Source organism: Myotis brandtii, unplaced genomic scaffold (assembly GCF_000412655.1).
Source record: "Myotis brandtii unplaced genomic scaffold, ASM41265v1 scaffold520, whole genome shotgun sequence".
Lineage (NCBI taxonomy): Eukaryota > Metazoa > Chordata > Mammalia > Chiroptera > Vespertilionidae > Myotis > Myotis brandtii.
Window position 1 is genome coordinate 3,034,663 of NW_005369827.1, and position 6,000 is coordinate 3,040,662.

Consider the following 6,000-nt stretch of genomic DNA (forward strand, 5'->3'; position numbering starts at 1 on the left):
GCTGGGAGGGCTTTGCCCTCCAAGCTGGGACCTGTATGTGGCTTTGCCACAAGTCACTCTGAGGCTTGAACCTGTCCAAATACTGTAGCCGCTCTCCACAATGTACCACCAAAACCAACATACACACTCGTAGTACACACTCTGTAATACACACTCCATAGCCTGGTTTTCATGCTTTAGGTCTCAGCTTAGGTGCTTCTTCTTCTAAGAAGCCTTATCTGACTTGCAAAGACTAGGTTAGATGCCCCATTCTTTTTGTTTGTTTGTTTGTTTTTGTTAAATGCATCGGCACGGCAACCCCAAAATCCTACTCCTGTGAGGCTCCTCTAAATAGCAAGTGTTAAGACATCTTCGAGGAGGCTCATGCCCAATTGTTTGTGGTAGCAAGGACTGGGAGGCAATCTAAATGTCCATTGATCAGGGAAACTGACAAAGAAAATGTATGATACGATTCATGGAATTCTGTGTGACCATCAGACATAATGGACAAGACTTACACATAGCAACATGGACAGACCTCAAAACAAAGCGTTGAGTAAAAATAATAATAAGGGAATGAGATTCAAAGCTTGATAGCATTTATGTAAATCAAAAACACTGATACAAAATAACATTATATATATGTATTTTAATCCTCACCCGAAGATATGTTTTTTTCCATTGACATTTTTAGAGAGAGTGGAAGGGAGGGTGGAGAGGGACAGAGAGAGGAGAGAGAGAGAAACCTCCCCCAAGCACCCTGATAACCTGGGCTGGGGATCGAACCTGCAATCCAGGTACATGCACTTGACCGAAACCAAACCTGTGACTTTTCAGTATGTGGATTGACCCTCTAACCATGGAGCAACACTGGCCAGGGCTAGATGCCCCATTCTTAAGTTATCTTAGCATTCTGTTTTAGTCTTAACCCTATGGGTAGGGTTAAGGAAGCTGAAGTGAGTTTTCTTAAGGCGATGAAAGCGTTACCTTGAGGATGACTGGAAGTTCTAAATATTCAAGCCCATCTGGAACAAAGGTCAGATAGTCTTCTTCCTACCTGAGAACTGGAACTGTCTACCCTCCCACTCAGCCTGGACCCTGAGAACTGGCACCACCCTTCCCTGTCCGCATGAACTTGACATTGTACTATCCCCTGTCTTCATTAGTATGACTATTTTTCCAGAAGTCTCCTGACCAGGCAAATGGGTTGATTGTTCATTACAGCAACTTCCCCAAATGCTCTTCCCAACTCTCCAATGGAAAGCACCAACAGACAGTTTGCTCTTAAGAGTTTTTGAATTCCTTGCCTCAAAATTCTCACCTTGCTATTTCCACCAAAGCTAGACTATTGGTCCTTACCCGATCCTAACAGGCTCTCTGCTAGGGAGTACCTGCCTCAAATCAAACTTCCAATTCTCAGTAAATTGTCACCATACCTTACTCCCTCAGAAACACTGACGAACCTTTGCAAGGTGATGTTCTCTCTTCGTGCGGTAAGCAGTCAGCGTCGTTGTAGCAGCAGGTTGTGTCGGTCATGTCTGGGGAGCCAGCTTTTGGTATACCTCTCATCATCAGGAGGGCTGGTGCTTACCCCTTAAGAAAGCTAATGAGCTTTACTGCGCTCCCAGAAGGCAGTTGGCCTGGATTTGGGTGTTTGAGTTCTGAACCTGGAGCTCCCCAGGGATGACTCAGCAGATAATAACTTGGTAAAGCAAAGGGTTCCAAGGTCCTGTCACCTTCAGAAGCTTGTCTTCCGCTCAAGCACTCATTCACTCTCTCACCCACCAGACTCATGTCTTTTTCACTGAGGCCACAGCCCACTCTCCAGGACCATGTGCTTGGGCTGCGCGTCTCTAGGTGGGTGAGTTACATTCTTCCTCCCACTTCCTTCTAGTTCTGGCACAACTGCCTGTGGCTTTACTTTGCCATGATGCTGACTTTGACCTGAACTCTGCCTGACTTCAGGGGGGACAGTGTCTACTGTAGTTTGGCTCTTACTTTCATGTCTTTAGTTCATACTCATAGGAACCTCTGGTTAGTCATTGACTGGCCAGCAGAACCTGGCTTGAGAGGAATTTGGTCCAATCATATCTGAACAGTGTTTGGGGGTCACCTGACCTGTTACCCTCTCAGCAAGGGTTACAGAAGACAGCAGATTGTGAAGGCTTTATGGTTTGGGGTCAAATTTGCAGATGTGACAGGGATTCTACTTGCTGAACTATATAAATGTGCTTGTCTCCTCCTCACCACCTTGAACGGGGCCCTGCCCTCATTCAGCCAAAAGCACACCAGCAAGAATCCAAAAATAAAGCATCTGTGTTCAGCTTTGACTTTCAAACAGGGTCTTGAATTCTGTAATAAAACAATAGTCTTGATAGACAGGCTTTGTTGAGAGAAAAAGGATTTGTCAGCTACAAAAGCTTCTTTTACATATCAAGAGTAGAAAGAGGAATGCATTGAAATTGCTGATCTGAACAGAGTTTTATTTTAAACCAAAGACGGAGACACCTCAGGATATTCTGTAAGGAAAGTCTCTCCTGGCCGTCCAGGGGCAGGGGGCAGACAAGGGATGTGAGGCTTGGGCTGCGCGTCTCTAGGTGGGTGAGTTACATTCTTCCTCCCACTTCCTTCTAGTTCTGGCACAACTGCCTGTGGCTTTACTTTGCCATGATGCTGACTTTGACCTGAACTCTGCCTGACTTCAGGGGGGACAGTGTCTACTGTAGTTTGGCTCTTACTTTCATGTCTTTAGTTCATACTCATAGGAACCTCTGGTTAGTCATTGACTGGCCAGCAGAACCTGGCTTGAGAGGAATTTGGTCCAATCATATCTGAACAGTGTTTGGGGTCACCTGACCTGTTACCCTCTCAGCAAGGGTTACAGAAGACAGCAGATTGTGAAGGCTTTATGGTTTGGGGTCAAATTTGCAGATGTGACAGGGATTCTACTTGCTGAACTATATAAATGTGCTTGTCTCCTCCTCACCACCTTGAACGGGGCCCTGCCCTCATTCAGCCAAAAGCACACCAGCAAGAATCCAAAAATAAAGCATCTGTGTTCAGCTTTGACTTTCAAACAGGGTCTTGAATTCTGTAATAAAACAATAGTCTTGACAGACAGGCTTTGTTGAGAGAAAAAGGATTTGTCAGCTACAAAAGCTTCTTTTACATATCAAGAGTAGAAAGAGGAATGCATTGAAATTGCTGATCTGAACAGAGTTTTATTTTAAACCAAAGACGGAGACACCTCAGGATATTCTGTAATAAGGAAAGTTCCTGGCCGTCCAGGGGCAGACAAGGGATGTGAGAGAGAGAACCAGAGGGTCCTGGTCCCTCTCCCCAGGCCATGGGTGGTGGGTGGTTGGGGGGGCAGGGGGGTCATACAGTCCAGGGAGATGTGTGGGCACCTAGTGTAGCCGACCCTGTTCCTTGTTTCTCAGGAATAACACAGAAAATTGTCAGCCCCTTAGGGAGACCCTGTGCTTAGTTTTGGAGTTGGAGCCTCATGGAGCCCCTCAGGGTATAGTTTGAAAATGGCTGAGTGGCCCTGGCCAGTGTGCTCGGTGGTTAGAGTGTTGGTCTACGAACCAAAGGGTCAATTCTCAGTCAAGGGCATGTATCTGGGCTGTGGGTTCGCTCCCCAGCCCACAACCGGATGGGGTGTGTGCAGGAAACAACCAATTGATGTGTCTCTCTCACACCCTTGTTTCTCTCTCTCTCCCCCTCCCTCCCTTGCACTCTCTCTCAATGGGAAACATATCCTTGGTTGAGGATTAACAAGCAAACAAGAAGAAAATGGCTGAGTGAGGTGCGGAGGGGGTGGCCCTGAGAAGGCAGGGGACGTGTGAGGTTACTGTGAGTCCTTGGTGCTGGGTGAGGGATGGAGGGGACAGAGCCTGGGGTCAGAAGGAGTCTGCAGCCGTTGGGGACCACACCACACAATATTTATGGATGGTGTGGCGGGAGTGCTGTGCCTCAGCGAGGACCCACAGGGGCAGAGTAGATGGGCCACCACAGGAGGGGCTGTGGGGACAGCCCTTGGCCATCATGGGGTGTGGAAGCTTCCCCTGGCACTCCAGAGGGTACGGAGAAGCAAAGTAGCCCTGGAGGAATGAATATTTGAGTGAAGATTTCCTCAGAGGAGACTGGGTTAGACTAAGAAGGTCTGCTTTAAATTCAAAGAGACTGAGTTATCTTTGCAAGTTTAAGTTCTTTTCTACAATTGGCAGCAATAGGGCTGAACATTGAGTGACAAAATAGCTTTCTTTTTTGTCTATCTGAGTCACTGTGTAAATATTGCTTGTATCAGTGTGGGGTGTACTAAACCCAGGCCCTCCCACCCCTCATTACTTAAATATGTATAATGAGATAGACGAGGAGTGGGGACCTCATTTATTTGTTCAGTCGATGTTTGTTGAACAAATACTATGTGCTGGCCCTGGGCGCCTCGTGTAGAACCAGACAGGCATGGTCCCTGCCCTAAGCAGCTGGTTAATCTTTGGACCGGAGGGCAGGGCTGTCACTTTTCTGTGTGGGCCAAGCTTTGCCACTGTTGTTCATTGCACGTGGTGGCCACTGGGAGGTACTTTCTGCCCACTTTACGTGTCAGGGCAATGTGTGTACTGGGTGATGTGGTAGATGCTGAGTTAAAACGCCAATTTCTAATTCATTTTCTTTGCTCAAAGTTCCCCAACCCCGACGGCTTTCTGACTCATGCCAGCTTGTCTGTGTTGATCAACATTTGCCCAGCAAATACTGACCCTGTCGCACTTTAGAGGAAATACAGAGCTAGAGGAGGCCCTTTCCCTTTCCGTGGTAGACCGGCTCCTGGAGGACATGATCACATCCATACACACGGGGACAGGAACGCGCGAGCTGCCTGCGCTGTGTGGTGGGAGGAGGCGGGGTGCCCTTCTGCTGTGCAGAGTGCGCCATGCACAGGGGGGCCGCCAGGCAGACGTCCAGCCTTCCAGCCCGTTGCAGGGCTTCATACACCTGGGCAAGCACTGTATTTGCATCCCTCCCAGGTGCCAGTTGGCTCGCCAAGGGCCCTCCGTGCCCTGGACCGCGCCCACCAGCCCATCACCTCCTACTTGGCACCAGGCGCTGTGATCAGAGCGGAAGGTGGAATGGGTGTAAAGGCCGGCAGCAATGGGGCTGCAGACAGACGCGGAGAGCTTGCTAACAGGGCCTGAGGCGCGCTGGGCAGGGAAAGGTGATGCATTTGGGAAAGAACAGACAGCTTGCAGAAGAGGCTGGGGAGGGAATCTGGCTGTTTCACCCCAAAGGTGGACAGAGGCCATGCAGGAGTGGGAGGGGCGGAGAAGTCCGACACTCGCTCTGGAGCTCTGGGGAGCCTGGCAGGTCTTAAACGTCACCTCCAAATCACTGTATTCCGCTCATCCTCCCTCCACAGCCTTCTCCCCCCACTGGCTTCTCTGTTTCTCTGACTCTCATGTTCTTTCCTGCCTTGGCCTCACGCTCTGGGATTAAATTTGAGTCGGTCTTGTTCGCCATCTCTCCATTTCCTGTGAAATCTCTCTCCCTGTATCTCTCACCAGGTGCAGAGCTTTGTGACAACAAGGACTGTGCTTTACACGCCTGAAAAATAATCCCTCTTTTAGCAGCATTTCCAACGTATAGGACACGTGCCGTGGTAAATGCGGCGATTTTAAATGGCATGCTAACACATATTTGCCGTTTAATGTATGTATGTATGTATTTATTTATGTTTTTACAACACTTTATTAATGTATTTATTTTTAGAGCAATATGTTTCCTAAATATATTTAATATATTTACTTTTATGTGTAATAAGAAAAAAGTACTCCCTGCACACGAGAGCCATGATTTTACTGATGTGTCTGGGGAGGATGAGGCTAAAACAAGGTTTAAATGAAAGAATTAGTTGATTCAAAGAAAAAAATACTGGTGGTTCACAGATACAGGGAACACTGCACAGGTGGTGTGCCAGTGACTGGTCCTGGAGATCCGGCCCCGCCAGGAGGGGCTCCACTAATC